Genomic DNA, 10,256 nt, shown 5'->3' on the forward strand with positions numbered 1-10,256 from the left:
CTCTTTTGTATTTCCCCTCTCACCTTAAACCTATGCCCTCTAGTTTTAGACTCCCCTACCTTTGGGAAAAGATGCTGACTATCTAGCTGATTTATGCCCCTCATTATTATATAGACCTCTATAAGATCACACCTAAGCCTCCTATGCTCCAGGGAAAAATATCCCAGCCTATTCAGCCTCTCCTTATAACTCAAACCATCAAGTCCCGGAAGCATCTTAGTAAATCTTTTCTGCAGTCTTTCTAGTTTAATAATATCCTTTCTATAATAGGGTGACCAGAACTGTACACAGTATTCCAAGTATGGCCTTACCAATGTCTTGTACAATTTCAACAAGATGTTCCAACTCCTGTAGTCAATATTCTGACGAATGAAACCAAGCATGCCGAATGCCTTCTTCACCACCCTGTCCACCTGTGCCTCCACTTTTAAGGAACTATCTCCTTGTACTCCTAGATCTCTTTGTTCTATAACTCTCCCCGACGCCCTACCATCAACTGAGTAGGTCCTGCCATTCGACCTACCAAAATGCATCACCTCACATTTATCCAAATTAAACTCCATCTTCCATTCATTGGCCCACTGGCCCAATTGATCAAGATCCCATTACGATCCTAAATAATCTTCACTGTCCACTATGCCATCAATCTTGATGTCACCTGCAAACTTGCTAACCATGCCTCCTAAATTCTCATCCAAATCATTAATATAAATAACAAATAACAGTGGACTCAGTACTGATCCCTGAGGCACACCGCTGGTCACAGGCCTCCAGTTTGAAAAACAACCCTCTACAACCTTATGTCATCAAGCCAATTTTGTATCCAATTGGCTACCTCACCCTGGATCCCGTGAGATTTAACCTTATGTAGAGTTCCTGCAGTGCATCTTGTAGATGGTACACTCGGCGGCTGCTGTTTGTCAGTGGTGGAGGGATTGAATGTTTATGGATGGGGTAGCAATCAAGCAGGTTGCTTTGTCCCGGATGGTGTTGAGTTTTTCTTTTAGTATTGTTGGAGTTGCACTCATCCAGACCACTGAAGACTATTTCATTACATTCCTACTTGTGCCTTGTAGATGCTGGACAGGTTTTGGGGAGTCAGGCGATGAGTTACCTGCCACAGGATTCCCAGTCTTTGACTTGCTCTGGGAGCCATGGTTTTTATTCGGCTAGTCCAGTTCAGCTTCTCGTCAATGGTAACAGCCAGGATATTGGTAGTGGGGATTTCAGGAATGGTAATACTGTTGAATGTCAAGGGACAATGGTTAGATCCTCTCTTGTTGGAGATGGTCATTGCCTGGCACTTGTGTGGCACAAATATTACTTGTCACATGTCAGCTTCAGCCTGGATATTGTCCAGTTCTTGCTGCATTTGGGCATGAACTGCTTCAGTACATGAGGAGTCATGAATGGTGCTGAACATTGTGCAATCATCAGTGAACATCCTCACTTCTAACCTTATGATGGAAGAAAGGTCATTAATGAAGCAGTTGAAGATGGTTGGGTCGAGGGCACTACCCTGAGGAACTCTTGCAAAGATGTTCTGGAGCTGAGATTGATCTCCAACCACCACAACCATCTTCCTTAGTGCCAGGTATCCCTCCAACCAGCAGAGAGTTTTCCCCCATTTCAATTGATTCCAGTTTTGCTCGGGCTCCTTGATGCCACGTTCAGTCAAATGCGGCCTTGATGTCAAGGGCTGTCACTCTCACCTCATCTCTGAAATTCAGCTCTTTTGTCCATTTTTGAATCAAGGCTGTAATGAAGTCAGGAGCTGAGTGACCCCAGCTGAACCCAAACTGAACTTCAGTGAACAGGTTATCGCTGAGCAGATGCTGCTTGATAGCGCAGATGACCCCTTCCATCACTTTATTGATGATCAAAAGTAGACTGATGGTTCAGTAATTGGCTGGGTTGGATTTGTCCTGTTTCTTGCGTGTAGGACATACCCGGGCAATTTTTCACATTGTTGGGTAGATGCCAGTATTGAAGCAGCACTGGAACAGCTTGGCTAGGGGAGCAGCAAGCTCTGGTGCAGTTTTTTAGAAGTTTATTTTATTAGTGTCACAAACAGGCTTACATTAATGCTGAAATGAAGTTACTGTGCAAATCCCCTAGTCGCCAAAATCCGGTGCCTTTTCGGATACATTGAGAGAATTTGGCATTGCCAATGCATCTCACCAGCACATCTTTTGGACTGTGGGAGGAAACCGGAGCACCTGGAGGAAACCCACACAGACACGGGGAGAATGTGCAAACTCCACACAGACTGTGACCTAAGCCAGGAATCGAACCCCGGTCTCTAGCGCTGTGAGGCAGCAGTGCGAACTATTGTGCCACTGTGCCGCCCTATTATTTCTGTATTACAGTATTACTGAAATATTGTCAGGGCCCATACCTTTGCAGTATCCAACGCCTTCAGTTTCTTGATGTCACATGGAGTGAATCGAATTTTCTGGAAACTGACATCTGAGATGTTGGGGATCTCCGGAAGAGGCTGAGATGGATCATCCACTCAGCACTTCTGGCTGAAGATTGCTGCGAATGCTTCAGCCTTATCTTTTGCACTGATGCGCTGGGCTCCTCCATCATTGAGGATGGGGATATTTGTGGAGCCTCCTCCTCCTCCAGTGAGTTGTTTAATTGTTCACCACCATTCACAGCTGGACGTAGCTTCGATCTGATTTGTTGGTTGTGGGATCATTTATCTCTATTGCTTGTTTATGCTGTTTGACATGCAAGTGGCCCTGTGTTGTAGCTTCACCAGGTTGACACCTCATTTTTAAGTATGCCTGGTGCTGCTCCTGACATGCCCTCCTGCACCCTCCATTGAACCAGGGTTGATCCCGTGGCTTGGTGGTAATGGTTGAGTGGGGATATGCCGGGCCATGAGGTTACAGATTGTGCTGGAGGACAGTCCCGCTGCTCATGGCCCACAGCGCCTCATGGAGTCCCGTCTTGAGTTGCTCGAACAGTTTGATGTCTGTCCCATTTAGCACAGGGTTAGTGCCACACAACACAATGGAGGTTATTCTCAATGTGAAGGCGGGACTTTGTCTCCACAAGGACTATGCGGTGATCACTCTTACCGATGCTGTCATGGACGGATGCATCTGCGGTAGGTTGGTGAGGATGAGGTCACCATGATTTTTCCTCTTGTTGGTTAGCTGTTTAAAGTTTATTCGTCGCAAGTAGGTTTACATTAACACGGCAATGAAGTTACTGTGAAAATCCCCTCGTCACCACACTCCAGCAGTGTTCGGGTACACTGAGGGAGAATTTAGCACAGCCAATGCACCTAATCAGCAAGTTTTTCGGACTGTGGGAGGAAACCGGAGCACCCAGAGGAAACCCACACAGACACGGGGAGAATGTGCAGACTTCACAGACAGTGACCCAAGCTGGGAATCGAACCCAGGTCTCTGGTGCTATATGAGAGCAGTGTTAACCACAGTGTCACCGTGCCACAGTCCTATTCTAGCAGCTATGTCCTTTAGGACCCGGCCAACTCAGTCTGTGGTGATGCAACCGAGCCACTCGTGGTGATGGGTATTGAAATCCCCCACCCAGAGTACATTCTGTGACCTTGCCACCCTCAGTGCTCCCTCCAAGTGTTGTTCAATATGGAGGAATACTGATTCATCAGCTGAAGGAGACGGCGTGTGGTCAGATGTTTCCTTGCCCATGTTTAACCTGACGCCATGAGTCTTCATGGGGTCCAGAGTCGATATTGAGGGCTCTCAGGGCAACTCCCTCCCGACTGGGCGGCACGGTAGCACAGTGGTTAGCACTGCTGCTTCACAGCTCCAGGGACCTGGGTTCGATTCCCGGCTTGGGTCACTGTCTGTCTGGAGTTTGCACATTCTCCTCGTGTCTGCGTGGGTTTCCTCCGGGTGCTCCGGTTTCCTCCCACAGTCCAAAGATGTGCGGGTTAGGTTGATTGGCCATGCTAAAAAAAAATTGCCACTTGGTGTCCTGAGATGCGTAGGTTAGAGGGATTAGTGGGTAAATGTGTAGGGATATGTGGGTAGGGCCTGGGTGGGATTGTGGTCAGTGCAGACTCGATGGGCCGAATGGCCTCTTTCTGCACTGTAGGGTTTCTATGATTCTATGACTGTATACCACTGTGCCGCCACCACCTCGGCTGGGTGTGTCCTGCAGTGGGACAGGATATATCCAGGGATGGTAATGATGGTGTCTGGGAAGTTATTTGTAAGGTATGATTCTGTGGGAATGACTGTGTCAGGCTGTTGCCTGACTAGTCTGTGAGACAGCTCTCCCAGTTTTGGCACTAGCCCCGAGATTTTAGTAAGGAGGACTTTGCAGGATCAACAGGGCTGGGTTTGCCGTTGTCTTTTCCGGTCCCTGAGTTGATGCTGGTTTCATCCCTTTGTGTTTTCTTCATAACATAGCTTGCTGGGCCATTTCAGAGGGAAGTTAAGAGGCAACCACATTGTTATGGGTCTTGAGTTCCATGTAGGCCAGCCCAGGTCAGGACGGCAGATTTCCTTCCCTGATGGACATTAGTGAACCAGATGGGTTTTTACAAAAATCGACAATGGTTTCATGTTTTCAGTAGATTCTTAATTCCAGATTTTTAAAATTGATTTCAAGTTCCACCACGTACCGGGATTCGAACCCAGGTCACCAGAACATTACCCTGGGTCTCTGGATTACTAGTCCAACAATAATGCCACTGGCTCCCTTTCAAATGAGAAGCTTTCTGCTTCAATCAGTGTGTACAAGGGCACTCCTTTATTGAACAGCACATGGTTTGAGTGTTGGGAAGATGGATGGGGCTGTAACCTGCTTTAGTGAATGGGTTCCTGAGTGGGGCTGGCCCCAGTCCCATCTGTCCAAAGCTTTAAAAACTCAGCAAAATGCAATTATTGATTTGCAATTACTTGGCACAGTCTTAAGCACAGGTTTGAAGTGATTAACCTGATGTGGCTCAGGTGCACTAAGTATTTCAACATATCTCCACAACGACCCGGAAGAGAATAGATTCTATTGTTCCCAGTCAGTGTAACTTGCACTGGCAGCAAACAGCTTTATTTGCCTGGAGGAATGACAAGAGCAGAAAACATTGTCATTTATAACCTCCTAACAGTGGTTATAGCATTGAACAGAGAAACAAGCAAGAAATTACTGGAGCTTGTAACTGAAGCAATGTAACAGTTGTGGGGACTTTAATCATCACATTGATGAGATATAATGCTTGACCTAATTTTAGGGAATGAAGTAGGCAGGTGGTAGAAGTATCATTGGGGAACAATTTGGTGATAGTGACCATAACTCGATAAAATTTAAGGTAATTATGGAAAAGGTCCCAAAGGACAGGAAATAAAGGTTCTGAATTGGGGGGAGGGTGATTTTAATAGGATCTGGCCAAAGTGGACTGGGATCAGCTACTTGCAGGAAAATCCACATCAGAGCAGTGGGAGTCATTCAGGAAGGAAATACAGAGTGTACGAAGCCACCATGTTCACGTAATGATCAAAGATGGGACCAAAATATCCAGTCCAGAGACCCCTGGATGTCAGAGATATACATGATTGGACAAGGCAAAAAGGGAGCCTTACGGTAGATACAGGGGGCACAGAAGAGTGGATGCCCTAGAAGAGTATAGAAAGTGCAGGGGGGAATACTTAAAAGATATATTAGGAGAATGAAGAAGGCCTTGGCGGGTAAGATTAAGGAGAATCCCAAGGCTTTCTACAAATATGTCAAGAGTAAAAGGATGAGATGTGAAGGCATAGGACCCTTAAAAGGTGAAGGGGGAAAAGTTTGTGCGGAACCGTTAGAAATGGCGGAGCTGCTTAATGAATACTTTACCTCGGTATTCACGGTGGAAAGGGATCTGGGTGGTTGTACTGCTGGTTTGCAGTGGACAGAAAGGATCGAGCATGTGGACATAAAGAAAGAGGATGTGTTGGAACTATTGAATGGCATCAAGGTTGGTAAGTCGCCGGGACCGGATGGGATGTACCCCAGGTTACTGTGGGAGGCGAGGGAGGAGATTGCGGAGCCTTTGGCGATGATCTTTGCATCGTCGATGGAGACGGGAGAGGTTCCGGAGGATTGGAGGATTGCAGATGTGGTCCCTATATTCAAGAAAGGGAACAGGGACAGCCCGGGAAATTACCGACCGGTGAGTCTAACCTCAGTGGTTGGTAAGTTGATGGAGAGGATCCTGAGAGACAGGATTTATGATCATCTAGAGAAGTTTAGTATGATCAAAAGTAGTCAGCACGGCTTTGTCAAGGGCAGGTCGTGCCTTACGAGCCTGGTTGAGTTCTTTGAAAATGTGACCAAACACATTGACGAAGGAAGAGCGGTGGATGTGGTCTATATGGACTTCAGCAAGGCGTTCGATAAGGTCCCCCATGCAAGACTTCTTGAGAAAGTGAGAGGGCATGGGATCCAAGGGGCTGTTGCCTTGTGGATCCAGAACTGGCTTGCCTGCAGAAGGCAGAGAGTGGCTGTGGAGGGGTCTTTCTCTGCATGGAGGTCAGTGACCAGTGGAGTGCCCCAGGGATCTGTTCTGGGACCCTTGCTGTTTGTCATTTTCATAAATGACCTGGATGAGGAAGTGGAGGGATGGGTTGGTAAGTTTGCTGACGACACCAAGGTAGGTGGTGTTGTGGATAGTTTGGAGGGATGTCAGAAGTTGCAGCGAGACATAGATAGAATGCAAGACTGGGCGGAGAAGTGGCAGATGGACTTCAACCCGGATAAGTGTGTGGTGATCCATTTTGGCAGATCCAATGGGATGAAGCAGCAGTATAATATGAAGGGTACCATTCTTAGCAGTGTAGAGGATCAGAAGGACCTTGGGGTCCGGGTCCATAGGACTCTTAAATCGGCCTCGCAGGTGGAGGATGCGGTCAAGAAGGCGTACGGCGTACTGGCCTTCATTAATCGAGGGATTGAGTTTAGGAGTCGGGAGATAATGCTGCAGCTTTATAGGACCCTGGTTAGACCCCACTTGGAGTACTGCGCGCAGTTCTGGTCACCTCATTACAGGAAAGATGTTGAAGCCATTGAAAGGGTGCAGAGGAGATTTACAAGGATGTTGCCTGGATTGGGGGGCATGCCTTATGAGGATAGGTTGAGGGAGCTTGGTCTCTTCTCCCTGGAGAGACGAAGGATGAGAGGTGACCTGATAGAGGTTTACAAGATGTTGAGAGGTCTGGATAGGGTAGACTCTCAGAGGCTATTTCCAAGGGCTGAAATGGTTGCTACGAGAGGACACAGGTTTAAGGTGCTGGGGGGTAGGTACAGAGGAGATGTCAGGGGTAAGTTTTTCACTCAGAGGGTGGTGGGTGAGTGGAATCGGCTGACGTTGGGGTCTTTTAAGAGACTTCTGGATGAGTACATGGGATTTAATGGGATTGAGGGCTATAGATAGGCCTAGAGGTGGGGATGTGATCGGCGCAACTTGTGGGCCGAAGGGCCTGTTTGTGCTGTGGCTTTCTATGTTCTATGTTCTATAATGAAGAGGGGGGCATGAAAAACATTGGTGGGTAAAATAAAGGAAAATCCCAAGCTATTTGTAAATATATAAAGAGCAAGAGGGTAATCTGGAAGAGTAGGCCAGTGAGTAACATCGGTGGTAGGGAAATTATTGGGAAAAAGTCTGAGGGACAGAGATAGAACCATAGAAAATTACAGCTCAGAAACAGGCCTTTTGGCCCTTCTTGTCTGTGCCAAACCATTTTTTGCCTAGTCCCACTGACCTGCACTTGGACCATATCCCTCCACACCCCTCTCATCCATGAACCCGTCCAAGTTTTTCTTAAATGCTAAAAGTTAAATGCTCAATGCATTTACCACTTTATCCGGCAGCTCATTCCACACTCCCACCACTCTGCGTGAAGAAGCCCTCCCTAATATTCCCTTTAAACTTTTCTCCTTTCACCCTTACCCCATGCCCTCTGGTTTTTTTCTCCCCGAGCCTCAGTGGAAAAAGCCTGCTTGCATTCACTCTATCTGTACCCATCAAAATCTTATACACCTCTATCAAATCTCCCCTCAATCTTCTACGCTCCAGGGAATAAAGTCCCAACCTATTCAATCTCTCTCTGTAACTCAGCTTCTCAAGTCCCAGCAACGTCCTTGTGAACCTTCTCTGCACTCTTTCAACCTTATTTACATCCTTCCTGTAACTAGGTGACCAAAACTGTACACAATACTCTAAATTCAGCCTCATCAATGCCTTACATAACCTTACTAGAACACTCCAACTTTTATACTCGATACTCCACTTTATAAAGGCCAAGTTACCAAAGACACTCTTTACGACCCTATCCACCCGTGACATCACTTTTAGGGAATTCTGTACCTGTATTCCCAGATCCCTCTGTTCAACTGCACTCTTCAGAGTCCTACCATTTACCCTGTACGTTCTACTTTGGTTTGTCCTTCCAAAGTGCAATATCTCTCACTTGTCTGCGTTAAATTCCATTTGCCATTTTTCAGCCCGTTTTTCTAGTTGGTCCAAATCCCTCTGCAAGCTTTGAAAACCTTCCTCACTGTCCACTACACCTCCAATCTTTGTATCATCAGCAAATTTGCTGATCCAATTTACCACATTATCATCCAGATCATTGATATAGATGACAAACAACAATGGACCCAACACCAACCCCTGTGGCACACGACTAGTCACAGGCCTCCACTCAGAGAAGCAATCCTTTACAACCACTCTCTGGCTTCTTCCATTGAAAGACAGTAAGAAGTCTCACAACACCAGGTTAAAGTCCAACAGGTTTGCCAGTGTCTAATCCAATTTACTACCTCTCCATGTATACCTCGCGACTGAACCTTCCTGACTAACCTCCCATGAGGGACCTTGTCAAAGGCCTTGCTGAAATCCAGGTAGACAACATCCACCGCCTTCCCTTCATCCATTTTCCTGGTAACCTCCTCGAAAAACTCTAATAGATTGGTCAAACATGACCTACCACGCACAAAGCCATGTTGACTCTCCCTAATAAGTCCCTGTCTATCCAAATATTTGTAGATCCTATCCCTTATCACACATTCCAATAACTTGCCCACCACCGACGTCAAACTTACTGGCCTATAATTTCCCGGATTTCTGTTGGAACCTTTTTTAAACAATGGAACAACATGAGCCACCCTCCAATCATCCGGCGCCTCCCCCGTGAATACTGGCATTTTAAATATGTCTGCCAGGGCCCCTGCAAGTTCAACACTAGCTTCCCTCAAGGTCCGTGGGAATACCCTGTCCGGTCCTGGGGATTTATCCACTCTGATTTGCCTCAAGACAGCAAGCACCTCCTCCCCTTTAACCTGTAAAGGTTCCATGACCTCCCTACTTGTTTGCCCTATTTCCGTAGACTCCATGCCCGTTTCCTCAGTAAATAAGGATGCAGAAAAACCATTTAGTATCTCCCCCATCTCTTTTGGTTCCATACACAGTCTACCACTCTGGTCTTCAACAGGACCAATTTTATCCCTCACTATTCTTTGCTCCTAACATACCTATAGAAGCTCTGGATTTTCCTTCACTCTGTCTGCCAAAGCATACTCGCGTCTTCTTTTAGCCCTCCTGATTTCCCTCTTAAGTAGCTTCTTGCACTTTTTATACTCCTCGAGCATCTGATCTGTTCCTTGCTGCCTGTACATTTCATACAACTCTCTCTTCCTCTTAATCAGTGTTACAATCTCCCTCGAGAACCAAGGTTCCTTATTCCGATTTACTTTGCCTTTAATCCTGACAGGAACATACAAACTCTGCACTCTCAAAATTTCTCCTTTGAAGGCCTCCCACTTTCCGTTTACATCCTTACCAGAGAACAGCCTGTGCCAATCCACACTTCCCAGATCCCTTCTCATTTCATCAAATTTGGCCTTTTTCCAGTTCAGAACTTCAACCCGAGGACCAGATCTATCCTTATCCACGATCAGGTTGAAACTAATGGCATTATGATCACTGGATCCAAAGTGTTCCCTCACACTCACATCCATCACCTGCCCTAACTCATTTCCCAATAGGAGATCCAATATCGCATCCTCTCTAGTTGGCACCTCTATATACTGCTGTAGAAAATTCTCCTGAACACATTTTACAAACTCTACCCCGTCTAAACCTTTAACAGTATGCGAGTCCCAATCTATATGTGGAAAATTAAAATCCCTTACTATCACAACTTTGTGTTTCTTGCAGTTGTCAGCTATCTCTCTGCTGATTTGCTCCTCCAATTCTCGCTGTCTATTGGGTGGTCTAT

The sequence above is a fragment of the Mustelus asterias genome, chromosome 28 (assembly GCF_964213995.1).
Source record: "Mustelus asterias chromosome 28, sMusAst1.hap1.1, whole genome shotgun sequence".
NCBI classification, from domain to species: Eukaryota; Metazoa; Chordata; class Chondrichthyes; order Carcharhiniformes; family Triakidae; genus Mustelus; species Mustelus asterias.